Source organism: Notamacropus eugenii, chromosome 4 (genome assembly GCF_028372415.1).
Source record: "Notamacropus eugenii isolate mMacEug1 chromosome 4, mMacEug1.pri_v2, whole genome shotgun sequence".
Taxonomy (NCBI): Eukaryota; Metazoa; Chordata; class Mammalia; order Diprotodontia; family Macropodidae; genus Notamacropus; species Notamacropus eugenii.
The window spans coordinates 141,063,447-141,082,535 of NC_092875.1; positions in this window are offsets into that span (position 1 = coordinate 141,063,447).

A 19,089-nucleotide genomic window follows, 5' to 3' on the forward strand; every position below is an offset into this window, starting at 1 on the left:
CCTCCATATACTTTATAATCCAGTGACTCCAGCTTCCTTGCTATTCCTCACATGATAAGCTATCTCAACATGATGTAAATTTTCATTGGCTGTCCCGTGTAGCTGGAGTTTTCTCCCTTTTCTTCTCCAACCCCTGCCTTCCTTGGCTTCATTCAAGTCTCAGCTAAAATCTCAACTTCTGGAAGAAGCGTTTCCTAGCCCCCTTAATGACGGTCCCTTCCCTCAGATTTTCTCTTGAATTTATCTTGCACATCTCTTGTTTATGCATGGTTATTTTCATATTGTTTCCTCCGTTATGGCAAGAGTTCTTTGGGAGAGGGGACTGTTTTTACCTTTGTGTGCATCCCCAGTGTTTAGTGTAGTGCCTAACGCGTACTAGATGTAAATACTTGTGAATCTAAATTTTTTTGGATAGACTCAGTATTCTTCACAAGAAAGAGGAAATCAGTGAAGGACAATGCAAGGAGTTGTCAGGGCCCCAAGTAAAGAGGTCTGGAACATTGTTGTGGGGAGTGCATAGTAATCCATAGAAGATGAGTAGAAGAAATTCAATGCAACAGTGAAGGGCTAATTCAGGGGTGGAGTGGGCCACCTGGAGGCCACATGTGGCTTTGTAGATCCTTTTGACTGAGTCCAAGTTTTACTGAGCAAACCCTTTCATTAAGGGGATTTGTTCTGTAAAGTTTGGATTCAGTCATATTAGCCATTAATTCATGGGATTTACACATAGAAAGGATATTAGGGTTCATTTCATCAATATTCCTTGTCACAGAGGGATTAAATAACATACATAAGGCCACACAAGTACCTAGTGCCAGAAGCAGGATTTGAAATCAGGTCAGGTGATTCTAACTAAAATAATCTTTCCATTACACCATGCTCAGCCCCTAGATTGCTACCAGGTTTATAAGAGATTTAGGAGAAAAAGAGAGACCATCTGCCAATTTGTTCAGACTTTTAATCGTTTAATGAAGATTCCCAGTGTTTAGGAAGTCAGGCACAGAGGCAGGATTCCCAGCCTATTCCTTAACAATCCTTGTGTGTGTAAATTAGTGTAACTTATTTTTCCATGGTTCTCAAAGCCTAGGGTGCTACAATAAGGAAGGCAAAACAGTGGATTTGTAGAGGCAGGAAGGCAACAGTGGTTACCAATAGAGGGCGCTAATTTCTCTCCCACTCCAAGGCTTCCTATAAAAAGCAGGGAGAGTCAGCATCTTTGGGCTGTTTGTTGTTTGCTTTTTTCTTTCTTTCTTTTTTTTTTTTTTGTTGCTGTTCTTGTTTCAGTTTGGGGTTTGGTTTTTTTGATTGTTTTTGTTTTTATTTTGGTCTGGTCCATTTATACTGAAATTGCAGATTTTCTGGGACAGGGGAAAGAAAAGAGTCAAGAGAGATAGCAGTGTGGCTTATTCTACTTGACTTTCCCTGAATCTGTTTGTGCTTTATATCCCTTAGAAAGACTGGTTCTTCTGAACCCTACCATAGATCTTGGGTATAAAGAATAATGAAGGGTTTAGTTGAAAATGATTCTAAATCACAAGACTAGGTAGCAATAGATTAATCCTCAACACTTTCTGAAATTTTCTCTTTTGTTTTTAGGTATTTCAAGATACCTAAGTATCTTTAAGGGTGGAATACTTAGGCAAAAGGCATTAAGTTCCCTCCCCACAATACTTCCTCCTTCTTATTTCTACTAATCCCAATGATACAAAACTATAGACTGCTTAGATCAACACCCCACTGTCCAGATATCATACTCTGATCATGCATCCGCATCAACTTTAGCCCTATCCATCCTTAATAAAACTGCTCTTCCCTTCTTTTATGCCCTCTGGGATACCCAGTCTATCGTTAATACATTTCCCTTCATTTTAGACTTTTCCCTCTGGTGCTCCTTCCATATTATAATCTGTTCTACTGGGGTAGCAAAGTGGATAAAGTGTGGACTTGAAGTTAAGGAAACCTAACTTGGAATCTGGTTCCAGTTTCTTCTTAGCAGTTTGAAATGATAATAAAGATAGTACCTACTTCCTAGAGTTTTTATGAGATCAAATGAGAAAAAAATAAATTGATTTACAAAACTTAAACTGCTATGTCAATATTACATATAGGAACAGTTATTATAATTGTTAATATACTTGACTTCCTTGGGTCACCCTTTCCAGTATGAGATGGGTCTTCTCTTATAGTTTTGAAATACTTGTCCAAAAGGAAGAGTAAGCTTCTATTTGCACCTCACTTTTATCTCCAAGCTCTTTCTCTGTTGCCATTGCTTAACCACTTTTTCTTCCTTAAGGTTCATTCTACACAGATATATTACCCTATCCAGATCCTGCTGGCAGTTATCTACTGGTCCTGGGTCATTGTACTTTCTTAAATAGTTTAATACTTAGTTCACAATCTTCCCGGACTCAGGGACTTCAGTCTATAGGGTAATATCCCCTGACATCATCTGACCTCTCTGTATATCACATTCCTATGATCAATAGCAGGACTGCACAGCATATGGCCCACAGGCCTCTTGTGGCCTACCACAGGATTTCGGGCAGCCTGTGAAAAATGTAGAGGATGTGAAAGAAAGTAAAGATGTAACAAATGCTTTGTCCATGCCCCACTTAACCACTTTCCACTAGTCACTATTGTGCTTGTCATGTAACTTGACTGTTGGGTGGGCTGCCACTGTGTACTCTCTCCTGTTTGTCATATGATCCACAACAACTAACCATCATCAGTCTGTCTCCAGTCTACAGGAGTGAGAGTAATACCTTTTTGCTGTATTTTCAGTCATTATGAAATATAAACAGTAAGAAAATCTGAAAATTGTATTAAAACTTGTACCACTTAGCAAAGTAATTTTTTAACATTAATGTGATTTCATGATAAATAAAAAAGCAATAAGTGTAATTTATTGATATTCATTGAAATTTCCCTTTTTAAAAAATATGGTTTATTTGTAACCTATCTGTAACCTGAAGGAGTTTAGCCTATTTTAATTTTGGCCCCAACCTACTGGCAAGTTATATAGATCTGATCTATACCTTCAGGCTATCTAAGTCCTATAAGGAAAAAAGGTCATGGTGTGAGGTCCTTGAGAGCAGGGACTATTTGACTTTTCTGTTTGTATCTATGACATTTGGCACAGTGTTTCAGGATCACCTAAATACTTCATTCATTCATTTAATCATTCCCATCACTCTGGTTCTTTTTCTGTCAAATCATTCCTCAGTCTCCTTTGATAATTCTGTGTCCTGCTCCTTAACTATAAGTATCCTCCAAGGTTTTATCCTGGGCCTTCTTTTCCCTTTTTAAAGGCTTACTTTTGGAGAATCTCATCAGGTCTCATATATTTAACTATTGCCCCTGTGCTGATGACTCCAAGTTCTCTATAGCCAACCCTAATCTCTCTCCTGAGCTCCAGCCCTGCCACACCCAACGCAGGCCTGCTGCATTTCTCCACTTGGATGTTCTATATGCAACTGAAATGAAATATCTGCAAAATGAAACTCATTACACACCTACCTTTATTCCTAATTTCTGTTACAGGCACAGTTTTTCATTAATTCTAGTAGCTTCTTGGCTCATCATTCATAATCTGTCTGGACTACAGTCACATTCAAGCATGAAACTGAGGTAGCATCCTTTTCAAAAAAACATTCTGGCTTTTCTTCTGCAAGATGAAGGGTTGAGAGTAACAATTGCCATCTTTTCTTGTGTATTGGAAGGAATCAGTTGAATTCCAAGTGCCCAAGCTTCTTGACAGATTGCTATCCTTGGTAGTTATCACAGTGTTTCCAATAGAGCACCACTACCCCCTCATTCAGATTCACAATGTTGTAGTAATCCATAAATCTTCATTCTTCCTTATCCCACATGTCTAATCAATTGCCAAAACTTGCTTTTTCTACCTCTGCATTAGCACTTCTGTTGCCCTCACTCCATTAACAAGGTTCTCGTCATCTGTTGCCTGGACATCCTCAACGGCCTCCCTCTCTTAAATCTCTTTCTCTTTCTTTCAGTACCTAGTTTCCACAACTGCCAAAAGCACATGTCACTACTGTGCCCAAGAAGCTCCACTGGCTACTTATTGCTCCTACAAACTCCTGTAAAGTTTCCATATGTTTGCTACAGCCTACATTCCAGATTAATTTCATGTTATTCTCCCCTCATTCACTCTATGTTCCTTCTGTCCTACTTGCTATTCCCTATAAATGGCATTTCATCTCCGGCATGCGCAGACCATCTCTGATGTCTTCTGTATACCCCCATGTCTCGTCTCCCTCTTAGAAGCCCTATCTTCTTTCAAGTCTCAATTTATGTGCCACCTTTTACATGAGAAATTTCTTGATGCTGTCAGTTCAAATCCAGCCTCAGACATGTATGAACTATGTGACCCTGAACAAGTCATTTAGACTCTGTTGGCCCAAGTTTCCTTAGCTGTAAAAGGGGGATAATAACAGCACCTACCTCCAGGGAAGTTGTGAGGATAAAATGAGATATTTGTAAGGTGCTTAGCACAGTGCCTGACACATACTAGGTGCCATACAAGTACTTATTCCCTTATTTTCCCCTTCCCATCCTCACCCCACTTCACTACTAGTACTCCCCCATAAATTACTTTATATTCATCTTGTGCTTTTTCAGTGTTTCCTTTTTTTGCACGTAAAGTAAAGTCAGTTCCATAAAGGGTAAAGATTGCTTCATTGTTGTCTTTATAGCTCCAAAGTTTAATACAATGACTTTCAAATTATAGTTGCTTAAATGCTTGTTGAATAGGTGGTTGGATAGAAGAGAGTCTGTAGTAGTGAGGGATAATTTAATCCTCTCAAAGGGTTCAGTGCCATATTTTTATATATGGATGAAAAAGACCATGGTGCAGGGATCTGCTCTGATTCATCTTCCCTTCTTTTTTTAATTAATTTTATTTCTTTTCAGTGTTCTACAATCATTACCATATAACTTAGATTTTTTTCCCATCTCTCCCTCCTACTTCCCCCCTCCCTCGCTGAGATGGCATATAATTTTATATAGGTTCTACACATATATTCCTATTAAATACATTTTCACTATAGTCATGCTGTGTAGAAGAATTAAAATGAATGGGAGAAATCATGTAACAAACCAAAACCTAATACAAAGGAAAATGATCTGCTACATTCTGTAATTAAATTCCATAGTTCTTTGGATGTGGAGGCATTTTGCTTAGAAGACCATTGGGAATTTTTTTAAGTCCTTGCATTGCAGTGAAGTTCCAAGTCTACCAGAAAAACTCTCGCACCCTGTGGTTGTTTCTGTGCACAAAGTTCTCCTGGTTTTGCTCCTTTCACTCAGCATCAGATCATATAAGTCTTTCCAGGCCTCTCTGAAGTCTTCCTGTTCATCATTTCTTATAGCACAATAGTATTCCATTAGATTCAAATACCATAATTTATTCAGCCATTCCCCAATTGATGGGCATCCCCTCAATTTCCAGTTCTTGACTACCACAAAGAGAGCTGCTATAAATATTTTTGTACATGTGGGAACCCTTGCCCATTTTTATGATCTCTTGGGGATACAGTCCTAGAAGCGATATTGCTGGGTCAAAGGGTATGCACATTTTTGTTGCCCTTTAGGCGTAGTTCCAAACCGCTCTCCAGAATGGTTGGATGAGCTCAGCTCTATCATGACTTAGTGTTCCAACTCTCCCACATCCTCTCCACCATTTATCATCTTCCTGTTCTGTCATGTTAGCCAATCTGATAGGTGTGATGTGGTATCTCAGAGTTGTTTTGATTTGCATCTTTCCAATCAATAGTGATTTAGATCATTTTTTCATATGACTATAGATAGCTTTAATTTCTTCCTCTGAAAACTGCCTGTTCATATCCTTTGACCATTTGTCAATTGTAGAGTGATTCATCTGTCTTTGAGCAATGGGAATGAGCTGTGGGAGTGAGCTATGGGAGTGAGTTGTAGCATGACATCTTATGATAGGAAATGATGCTGGGCTCTGACAACTCGCACATGATTTAAAGTGCTAGGCTGAGGTTTTTGTTTCTATCGTCATGACATAAAACTAGGAAGTCAGTCTAAAATTATTGCAAAGAATGAGAGAGTACATCACAGTCAGGCTGAGTAAGTTGGAGTTTTGCCCTAAGCAGAGTTAGTCTTCTTACTGGGAGACTGGTTGAGTAAAATTAAGACCACAGTAGTCCAAGGTACTATATTTGAGAGGTGAATTCTAATGTAGCCAAGTCTGAGTGAATGAGTTGTACATGATACTGACAGAGAACAACTAAATTGGACATGAAGGAAGAAAAGGAAAACCATAACCACAGCAAAAGTATTCAAGAATTGCAAGGATTTGTCTTTACAGAAACTAGTTGAGCTACACTGTTCCTTTTAACTTCATAGACCTATTCCGTCCATGTGGAGATCTCAAAGGAACTGTAGTTCAGTAACTAGATAACCAGTATCTTCTTCTCTCATCATGATTTTGTGATAGGAGTGAGAGACAGAGGCAGAGAGATAGACAGAGAACCAGAGAATGATGTTAATGTAGACTAATGTCTAATCATTACTAATTAGAATTACTAATTCATTTATTAATACACATATCAGAGAAGAATAGCTTTAAAATCCATGAATTTCTATACAATTTTATTCTCCAATTATACACACACATACATACACACACACACACACACACACACACACACACACACACCTTTGGGTTAATCTTTTTGCCTTTAATTAAGTCCTTATGAAATGAAAGTTTATGTTAAGCTTTATTTATGAATATGAAATGCAAAGCTTTTCCTATTTGTAAAATATTAAAAATGTTACACATTTTTGAAACATCAGAAAATAGTTACATTTTGATGTATATAAAATGTTAATTACTGATAATGGGATATTAGTGAGGGTTTAGTGCAGTGACAGACAAAATTACCTATCTGAGTTATCAGCTAAACTGAAAGTAAGGATTCACAGTATATGTAGTTGATTCAATTTGGATGTTTCTTTTCTTTTCCAAAGTGAAATCACATAGAGTTTTATAAGCTAGATACTTAGGCTACAGTTATCTAATGCCAAACTAAACAGTCAATTTAATGGGTGAACATATGATGAATCTGTCATTTTCTCTGTGTAGGAAACTCCCAATTGGAAAACTCCCTACACTAATACAGTTAGCAACACATCTATGATGAATAGAGAGCTTTTGGGGACTGATATGAGTTAAGTGACACCTAATGTTATGTAACTAATAATTGTCAGAGATGGGAGTTGAAGTCATATTTGCCTGACTCTAAGTATAGGAATCTATTAACTATGTCATTGCAGTGAACACAAAGGTTGTGGGCTTGCCTTCACATTGAAAGCCTTAGAGATGTGTTTTTGAATGAACAAGCAACTATGTGAATGTCATGAAATCCTATTGTGCCATAAGAAATGATGAAGGGGTGGTTTCAGAGAAACGTGAGAAAACTTATATGAATTGATACAAAATGAAGGAATGCAGCAGTCAGGAGAACAAGTGATACAATAACAACAATATTGTAAAGCCAAACAGCATCAAAAGACTTAGGAACTGTGATCAACACAAGGACCAACCATAATGCTGGAAGACTCCTATTGAAACATGCCACTCTCTTCCAGAGAAAGGGGATGGACTCAGTGCAGATTTAAGCACACCTATGTGTGTAGAATGTATGAATATATATATATATTTGATTATAGCTAATGTGGGAATTTGCTTTGCTTGAATATACATATTTATAATGATTTTTTTCTTGTTTTCTCCATGGGTGGGGAGGGAAAAGTAAAAGAGAGAATTCAGAGCTAAAAGAAAAATAAAGCTGAATTTTTTTTAATGCATTTGGTGTGTGGAATAAAGATTTTATGTTACTCTTTAATATATAGAAATCCTCTTGTGAAAAGCCATACTAGTTCAACTTCATAGGGAAAAAAATAAAGAATTCTCTTCAGATTTCCTTGGAAACTTGCTAATATCTTAGAATAGACAGGACAGATGACTCAAAGAAAATGTGTAATGCTTTGTTTCAACTTCAATATATATTCAGGTCCATATCTCTTCTGCCCTGAAGAATAGTCCTTATAATACTGAGGAAAACAGATACTGATTTCAGTACACATGTGGTAGAAAATACAAGGTCATTAAAAAAATTTACAAGACAAATAAAATGAAAAGTTATGGAAAATAAAATCTCTATCCAATTTGTGGCCTTTTCAGTGTTGTAAATTGATTTACTGCAATACTAATTACTTATATCCTTTTTTTAAACAAAAAACATCACTTGTTGAATTTGTCTTTTATGGGCTGTTTTTTTCTTTCCCATTAACCATTCATCTGTGGTGCTAGATAGCCTGCCAAACTCATTAATATTTCCTTAGTGATGGATAAATACAACTATGAGGTAAGATCTGAAAATATTACCATCTGAGGCAGAGGTAAAGTGTTTTACATATGTTAAATTTTCATTTCTGTCAGACTGATTTGTCTACCTTAAAAAATTTAAAACCAGCAGACAGTTTTCATGAATTTACTGTCAGGGAGACTAAATGATACCTTAAGAACATAAAATGATCAGTCTTTTTTGCTCTAAGCTCTAAGTTTTCTCTGAGGGCATAGGATACCAAGAGATTAGAATCCTTTGATTCATATTTTATCTGGTTAATTTGCCTTTTCTCCTCTTTACAATATCATTAGCTAAAGGTCTTTCAATTCTGACAGTCTTTTATTAGAAGCAGATTTTAGTTTTATCACTTCTATAAATCTTAGTTTTCAAAACAAAATTGTTGTGCTTATTCACTCCTTTAACTAGTTGTGGATCATGTTCCAACTTCTGTCTTCTCCAAATGGGAAAATAACTCTTATGATTTGATTGAGAGTTCCTTGGTAAGTGCTCTTTTTCTTTTAAAAATTCCTCCTGATAGATGTAGCTCTAGATTTTGATGGTGAAATTTTACAGATAAGTTGAATGCTGACATTTCTTTCTTAAAAGTATCTCATGAATTTTATTGATCTGTATTGACGTTACTACATCCAAGAAATTTTCTTAAGTGATTTGCTAAAAAAAGGTAGCAAGTTTTTAAATTCTCTGCATTTTTGAGGCTAATCCAATACAGCTTCTATTATTTGTCTGAGCTCCGGGCTCTAATGTAGTCATACTTGCCGATAAACTTTCAAGTTTTTTCAGTTGAGTTACCCTTTGGTCTTATTTTGTCACATGTTCTACTAATTCATTTTCCAGACTAAGAATATTATTAATTCCCAATGATTAACTTTAAGCACTTAACTCTGTTTTTCCTACTGTTTTCCTCTTACTGCTAATTTTTAAAAACAGATTTATCTTATAGCATTTTTACTATTACAAACATTAGACCTTTCCTTTCCAACACAGGATCTCCTTCATATCTTTTAAGTTATTTTAAAATTCAAATTCATGTGGTTTTTTTTACTAACTCCAATTTCATTTCTGAGACCATTGCTGAAGCTATTTGGTTTTCTTCTGGTAAGTTTCTTCTCATCTATAACACTAGCTCATGTTACTGGAGTTTTTTTCTTCCTGCTGATTCCTCTTTTTCTTGTATTTGTCCTCTTATTTACCTGAGAGGCTCTTCTCCTTGGGGACTCATGGTCCCTTACTATTTTCTTTTTCCTTTTAATTAATTCATTTTAATTTAGGAACTTGTACTTCTATTCTTTAGACAATATTAAGTGGTTAATCTCTTTTATGATTTCTCAGTTTTCCATCTGCCTTGAACTTTATACATTGCCTTTTTGAGAACTCTGAGTGTTCATATTGTCAGCAATTTCTGAGACCCTATAATTAACTCTTTTATTTAAAAACATTTGTATAAAAGCTTTTCATTCATACATGTGTATGTGTGTGTATACACATATACATATACATGTATCCTAAATGACAATACTAGAAAAAGTAAAAATGATTTCAGTCATTGGTATGAGTCATGAGTCATTCCTTTCAAGTCATCTAGATAAACATTTGTACTTCTGAGCATAAGATCTTATTGGTCAGGAACTGTACTGTCTTTTATGTGTTACACCCAGCATGGGTCTAACTTCATAAGATATACAAATATGATTTGAGTTGCCACCTAAAGCATTTTCTAATAATAGACAAAGAAGAAATCATAAGTAGCAAAGTATTTAATTGGGCCTAAATAGTCAAATAAATAGCAGGAAAAAACTCAGTCATTTTTATCATTCTCATATTCACATAAATGAATAAAAATCACTCACAGATTCTCATGCTGGTTGGTGAAGAAGAACCCTCCCTTAACAACTTGCTCTCTGAGGTTGTCATAGCTGAGTCATCTCACTGACATATCACATTGCTTTTTGCTCTGAAGCTGCTATTTGTAGCTTTTCCATTTAGTAGCTACTTTCATCTGTTGGAGCTGTTTTGTTGATGCTAATGCTGATACATCCTCTGGGGTGTGCATGTGCTGGATGGAGTATTAGTTTTCATTTGTGACACCAGCTTGAGTAAATATCCCTTCAGATCTAGTCAATACATTTTCAGCTCTTTTGCTAGAAAGATTTCACCAGACTAAGCTAAGACATAAAAGGGCCACTCAGACAACTATCAAGATCTTCCCTTTATGATATTTTTCCCTTGACTTTCTTCATTACTCCCAATGGAGGTCAAATAAATCATAGTCACAATTGGGTTAAGGATACATGAATTCCTTGCAAATCCTGTAATGTTAATAGTAGCTAGTACCTGAACAATATAAATGTCCTTGAAGTTTCAGTATCCTTCAAAGAGATACTTAGCAAACCTGAAAGAGTAAGGGAAAGTACTGGATGCTTTTGCTTTGTTTTGCTGCTCTATCAAAGGTCTCTATTCCCTTTATGCTTATAGCAAACCTTGGGGACCATTACCAGTCATCCTGATCTATATCTTTCCACTAGACCCAGATGGCTCCAGAGGAGAGAGTGAAGTTGGCGACTTTGCACAGCCCTGCCTCACTTGAATCCAGTTCGCTTGCAAGTCATGACATCACCTTCCTAATGTCATGGTCTTATTCAAGAATGAAGGACAGACAACAAACAACAATCTTTGAGTAATAGTAGCTGCTCCACTGGGAACCCAAATGGCCAGCTCCAATTGAGCAATGTGGTTTCCTTCCTTCCTTCCTTCCTTCCTTCCTTCCTTCCTTCCTTCCTTCCTTCCTTCCTTCCTTCCTTCCTTCTTGCCCTCCCTTCTTTCCTCCCTCCTCTCCCTCCCTCTTCTCCCTCTATCCACACAGGGAATCATACCCTTACAGGTGGGTGCTTTGCCCAAAGGAATATAAATTTTGGTCACTGAGACCTCACAAGATATCTTGGAGTTTATGAGTTAGATTTCTTTTTTAAGGACCAGGCCTTAAATCCAAATCACTCTGTTTCTCATGATTATCCAATAGTACATCCTAGCCCAAGCCTCATTTGGTCATTGTTTGGACCCTGATGGCCCAATAGCAATTTTTTCTTTTTTTTGGTCAGAAACTCTGAGGGTCTTCCCCTCCCAGACTGATTTTTTTTTTAACTAGGTAAAAGAGACATTCTTTGCCTCATTTCTTACCCAGTCTTAATCACTGAATAGGCATTTGTCTCAGACAAAGTGAGATGGGAAAGACCTTACTTAGCTTATAAAGGTCAAGGTCTTCCACTGCATTCAGTCATCCTGATCTATATCTTGTCACTGGACCTGACTCTAGAGAAGACAGCGAGGCTACTAACTTTGCACAGACCTACCTCACTTAAATGCAATTCACATGCAAGCCTGTGACATCGCCTTCCTGATGTCATGGTCTTCTTCAAGAATGAAGGACAAACAACAACAATTGCAACCCTCAATGTAAGTATTTCCTTTAATAGAGGTCTCTGCCAGGTAATGTCTGTAGAAGCTGAGAAGTGCAGAAAGAGGTAATTAAATAAATAAGTGTGGTCACAAATCCCATGTTTGCCAGAAATTTCAAAATATCTAAAGCAAAAATAATTCTCTGCTTTCCTTTTTCACATATTGGATAGACTAAGAATCATAATTAATGTATTATTTTTCTTCTTTGAAACTAGAAACATGTAAGAAAAATTATTTGTTACTTATTCTTCAGGTAGGAAGCGATGCTTTTTTGGTAGTGCAGGCTGAGATACTTTGTGCAGATGGTAATGTTTGGAAATCCTTAGGATATACCAATAGGTCAAATGGCAGTGTCTGGAAGATGCACCATCAGAGCAAATGATAAGGCCTCAAGAGTTTTAGGGTGCACTGGAAGGACAGATGAGAAGGGTTGGCATTCCTCTATCTCTCCTGAAAGATGGTAGTTGGTGAGTCCCAGCCATGTTGTTTTTTCTTCTATGTTTCTCCAGTGTAGTGAGAGTAGTTCAAGAAATTGGGGAAAGGGCAAAGTGAAGTCAAGGAGAAAAAATAATTTTTCCTGCCTAGCTGTCCAGGTCAGAAAACACAAAATAAAACAAAAGAGTACAATCTCCAATATTGCACCATATTACTCATTGGAAAATATAACTCCCAATACAAATCCTCACTCACTTACCTAACAGCATCTTTTACCCTATGAGGTAGTGTTCCTTTAGGAGATTCTGTGATGTGGAAAGTGGCGTGGAAAAACCAGCCACTTGCAAACCACAGTTGCATGATGAGAAGAATCATGACTTCCTTCACTCTGTGGATTTGATGAGCTGTCAGACAGTTTAGCCAAAAAATCAATGTTAGATAGCTCTCCAGGAGGCACTTACAATGTTTTTGCTGCTGTCACCATAGAAAGGATCTTTTAATAATTGTTCAACACCATAATAATACCATACCCTCCCGCCTCTGATCTTGTATAATACAGGCACTCTGATACCAAATGCAGTGGCAGAAATCCTTCTTAAACCAGTTTTATAGTTCTCAAGGAAGAGAACTATAATTTTTTTAATTTAATTTTTTTTAATGTTCTACAATCACTACCATAAAATTTAGATTTTAACCCTCCCACACCTACCCCCCACTACCCCCCTCCCTCCCCACGATGGAAATACAATTTTATATAGGATCTACATATACTTTCCTATTGAATACGTTTTCACTATAGTTGAAAGACAAAATATTTTAATAAAAAATGAGTAAAACAAGAGTAACTGCAAAGAAGAGCTCAAAATTTGTCATTTGTTTGATGTCTTTATAAAAATCTAGGTAAATCATGAAAAATCTTGAAATCTTGCTCATTGCATATTCAACGGGACTAACAACTATTGTTGATCATGGAATGACATGTATGTAGAGCAATGAAAAAAAATCTGTTAAGTCTTTTTAGTCATTATTCCTCAATAACCTAGAACTATTGTGACTTTTCTAATTACTCCCAAAAATCTGCCTTGGGATTGGGGAGTTGAGCCAGTGTGCTGGGGGCCTTCCTCACTCTCCTTTGATATCATGAAGGTTCCAGAAAAGTAAACAGTCTATTCAGCATTAATCAAGTGGTTTTGTAATGTGAACAACCACTCTCCTTTTTAAGCTATACATTTCTTTGTTTATATCCATTATTGCAATCCTTCTACATAGTTCTGACCTGTTCATACCTACCATGCACCTCTCTATTGCCCCTCAATAATATCTTTTACTCTTCATAAATTGCAGAATTCTATAATTCCTAGTCATATAACAATACTGGTCAGATTTTAAAATTAGCCTTCATTTCAGAGAGAAGTTTGAATTTATTGAAAGAGCCTAGAAATTTTCTATTAACAATCTTTCTTCTGTCTTTTAAATTCTTGGCCATCTCATTGTTCATTTGCAGTATTTGTCCAGCACATACATAATAAAGGATGGGCTCTGTATTATTCATCTGTTTATCAGTTTGGACTATTGTAATTCTTTGTCAATTTGGTTTCTCTTTTGTGGATAGCTAGGCCAAATTGAATAGTTTTAGAAGCTCTGCATTTTGGGAGTCTGATGCAGTCAATGCAACAGTATCCTTAATCACTAGCATATGGAGGTCAGCACCATCTACAGGAAATAACTCTTCAACATAGACTCTTCATTGACTCTCTCCCATGATAGTACCTAAAAATTTAGTAAATATGTATCTTCCCATTTTATGCTTCACCTGATATTAATGATTAAAGAGTTGTTGAAGTTACCTTTGTTTAACAACGTTATCTATCATTCATACAATCTTTCATAATTTTAATGTATGAGGTAGGAGATACTTTGTTTTAAGGAAGACTTTTGGGTGGTATTTTGATACTGACTCAAAAGATTTTTTTAATAGTCAATGAACAATAACAACAGGATAGTGGATACTTTACATCTTGTGTATAATTGTAAAAATGTGGCTACTGTGGGATATTACTTGTTAAAGTCTATCTGTCTACTACTAACTCTCTCATCAAGGATATTCTCAATATGTGTGCATATTATCCTCATCAAAATAGCATATAGATGGGAAAGTAGGGCATATAGGTTCTTAGTTGTTGATGTTCTCTGTTGGCTTTCTGATATTAATAAGGTTTGAGTTCCCCCCCACCATACCTTTGGATACTTCTCCTACTTCAGATACTTTGAAAAATGTTGTCCGTCAACATTCACAATTGTGATGGCCACAATTCCTCTGTTTACAAGTGTCTAATCCAGTTGTTTTTATAACTCTGTTCTCCGTATTGGCATTTCTACTTCCTCAATAAGCATATATTGTATTATAATTTTAGAGTCCAACTATGGGGACTCCATTTTCCTTCATGGTTAAAAGAGTATATTTTAAAAATCTTTGTGGATCTTTTCAATGTTTATCTCTTTTTTGTCCTCCTTTCAGAGTTATCAATGCATTCAGAGTGATTTTACTTAATTGGGCTGATCACCAAACTTTCTTCTCACTAGGTTAAATCTCAAATGTTTTTATTTTACTAGGTAAAACCACTTACAATATTTCTTTCACTCTCCTTCCCTGTAAGATTTTACAAACATTTATAAACTTCACTTGTTTTGCCCTTGAACATAATATCTCTTTGATTGGCAAGTAAGTCAAGTGTTTGCTTATTATACTATATTTGGTCTCCTAATTATGGACATTAATTTATGCTGATTGATCTTCTACATGAAATTATTATACTTGGTTTCTGCATCCTTAATTTCATCCCAAACCAACATTTCATTTTCTATAACTTTAAAAAAGTATAAAAGAAAATTACAAAAATGGCTTTTAATCGTATGTGATCTCTACTGTTTATGTAGTGATGATAGCAGACTTGTAGAAAAATGGGGAGATAGGGGCTATGGATTATATAGTTAGTAGGTTTTCTATTACTTTAACTTAGATAATGGTACTATTAATGTAAAATCCTTGTCCAGTAACCAACGAATGGACATACTAATGGCATATGAGTTCTTTTTTAAAAAACAATTATTTATTTTATTCTGAACATAAATTAAACAAGAATTTCCATAACATAGGAGAATACAAAAAAGATAATTGTACATGGAACTGCTCATCTATTTCGTACAATTTGCTATTCCTTTTAAATATACAATAAAGTTATTATGTAAGTTTCTTTTTCCCCTTTTTTCTTCCCCCTCCATGGCTACCATTAAACACAAATGTGTATATATATATATATATATATATATATGCATGTTTGTATGTATATGTGTGTACATGTATATATGTATGTATGTATGTGAAACCATTCTATATATACTTCTATTTATTAGTTCTTTCTCTGGATGCTGATAGCATCTTCTTTCATATATCCTTTGGTTAATTTGGATATATATAATAGTCACTCAAAGTTGTTCTTAAAATGATATTGTTGCTTCTGTATACAACATTCTCTTGGTTCTGCTCATGTTACTCTTCATCATTTCGTGCAAGTCTTTCCATGTTTTTCTAAAATCCTTAAGCTCATCATTTCTTACAGAACAGTAGTGTTCCATCACAATCATATACCGCAACTTGTTCACCATTCCTCAGTTGACAGGACAGGCATCCCCACAATTTCCACTTCTTTGTTACCACAAAGAAAGCTGCTATAAATATTTTAGAAATATAGGTTTGTTTCCTTTTCACTGTGGTGACAAGGAACTGTAAATTGCAGGTATGTCCATGTGTTCAAAATGTGTTTAAAAAACAGGATCATGGACCCCAGGTTAAGAACTCTTATGAAAGAATAAGAACATAGAGATCTTGATAGTACTACTGTAAACAAAACCAGAACACAGCAGCTACAATGGAAGGGTAACACATGGTTTCTCTTTGAAAAGGCTTACAAAAGAATTATTGGAGTTGGCCTTATTACATGTCCAAAGACAACAAGAAACATCATCTTGTGAAATCTTGCTTATTTTCTATTGCTTGTCTCATGATGGGATTTGTTTTGTTTTGAATGCAAGCATGTATGCATGTATTCGTTGGCACATATTCAGTAGAGGGAAATAGAATTTTCTGTGTCCTGTTTCTGAACTTTGTAGAGCCTAGGAGAGCTTTCCTTAATAAGGGAGATCCTTCATGAAGATGGATTTTTTGTTTGTTTGCAACAAGATGAAGAAAATTTACCCATCCCAGAATATGTACACTTTTGATTTCTTTGGCATAAATAACTAAAATATAAGTCAATTTTAGTTACTGGAATTTGAAGTTTGTCTTCCTCCCTATATAACATGGCAGGGAGGCTGGCCTGGCTTAGAAGAATCAGAGGTATAAAATGTCATGTGAGCACAATGTGCAATTTTCAGTAATAAATCTGAGAGACAATAGATAATAAAATACTTTTCCTACCAAAGTAACCAAAAGCAATATCTGTTGCAATTTTTATACCATTTGGGCACTGAAACTGGCTCCAACCATGAGGTTTCAAGGAATGTGACAGAATTAGGAATATTCCTAATTCTGAGAGTGTGTCTACCTTATCTATTAGTGGGCTCTAGAAGATAAGAAAAAATTTAAAACTTTTCATCAGAATATGTACAGATAAAAGAGCTGTGCTGAAGCACATACTAGTCATTTACTCTATTGAATAATTAGTATTGAGTAGTCACTTATTTCCTGTCTTTTAAAATAATCAAAAACTTTTTTCCCCTAAAAAAGCATATCTAGGGCCTTCCCATTCTTTTTTCTAAGTATTGTGTGTGTGTGTGTGTGTGTGTGTGTGTGTGTGTGTGTGTGTGTAGGCGTAAGGCTTTTCTACAGTTTACATATCTCTGATATCTTTCATTTATTATTCCTGATTCATATTTTCCAACACCTGATGTCACCTATGCCTACCTTTGCATTCAGTAATATATATTGGGATAACTAAGTGGCACAGTGGATAAAGCACTGACCTTGGAGTCAGGAGAACCTGAGTTCAATTCTGGCCTCAGATACCTACCAGCTGTGTGACCCCAGGAGAGTCACTTAACCCCAATTGCCTCCTTTAAAAAAAGAAGTAATAATAGATATTATTTGAAGGGTTATATAACATTCTTGAAGAAATTTCTCAGCCTCTTAAATTTTGTGAAGAAATTTTAGCTATAATTATTTTAATGGTGGTCTTTTTGCAAATGCTTATGAGATAAGTATTTCTCATAAAAGTACTTTTGTTATACAATCAGACCACCTGTTTTCTATAGCCAATATCAAAATCAGTACAAAGCTTTGAAGAATCAAAATTAGAAACCAGCATGGTGTACAATTAGAATAACTCTAGCCTGATCTGTTTAAAAATAAAATATAAATATATTTGAATTGAATGTTGCATGTCAGGAACCATGAGTAGCAATGAGCCTATAGTGAAATTTCCATGGAGTGTCAGCCAGAACTCCCCTAAAACCTTTCAGGGACTCCAGGAACATATGTGTTTCAGTAAAGGAATGGATTAGGTTCAGAGGTCCCCTCAAAGGACCCCAAACAGAAAGAGCAAATTACTCAATGGAGTCTTTAAAAGGAGACAGCTTCTGCTTTTCTTTTTCTGTGACTCATGTGGCTTTCCTTTCATGAACTTCCTATGAGTGAGCAAGGAAGAAGCCTGGCAACTAGAACAATGGCTCAGATAACTGAGCTTGGGTGAGCGAGGTCTTGGGCAGCTTTTACTGATTCTTTTGCTTTGTGTTTCTTTGCCTAAACATGGCACTAAAAAGACATCCTGAGATAACCATACCCTAACTTGGAAGTAGTCTTCTGAATGCAAGGGGTCCAGAGATACCACATCCCTTGGACAGAGATAACTGATGGTAGAGAAAATTCTGCATTGGAGAGAATACCACCAATAAGGGGAAGAACTCAATGTTTGACTTCATTTTCTAGAAGACATGGGTCTGAAGAGAATTGTTTGGACACTGAAGAAAAGGGGCAAAATGTAAAAAATGCCTTTTCAGAAATCTTGGAATATATGTCATATTTTGATAAGCTTAATTCTCAGCCTTCTTGGAGAGTATAACAGTGGATATAAATTACTGTATCCTTGTTTTACATCTTTGTTAATACATATCTGTAAGATCATTTTGTATTTAACATTTGTCTTCAACTTTGCATTCACTTTTCCCGTTACTGATTCACATTGGACAGTGAATACCTTCTATTCTCCACTTTAGGGAGAGCCTAGATAGGAACAAAACCTAAATTCCAAGCAACTTTTCCCCAGGGTGAAAGAGTAGGAACCTGATGAACCATCATCTTTGCCTTCAGTTAGTAATAATCATTTTACTGATGGAGGGTCTTGTCTTGATGTTGATGGCTGCTGACTGATCAGGGTGGTGGCTGCTGAAGGTTGGGGTGGCTGGGGCAATTTCTTAAAATAAGACAACAATGAGGTTTTCCTCATCAATTAACTTTTCCTTTTATGAAAGATATCTCTGTAGCATGTGTTGCTGTTTGATAGCATTTCCCCCTGAGTAGAACTTCTTTGAAAATTGGAGCTGATCCTCTCAAACCCTTCCAAAACTTTGTCAACTAAGTTTATGTAATATTTTTCATTTTTTTTGAGAATTTTAAAAAATGTATTTGTTTTCAGTTTTCTACAATCACTTCTATAAATCTTAGATTTTCTCCCACTCCCTCATACCTTCCTCCCTGAGATGGCATGCAGTCTTATATGGGTTCTACACA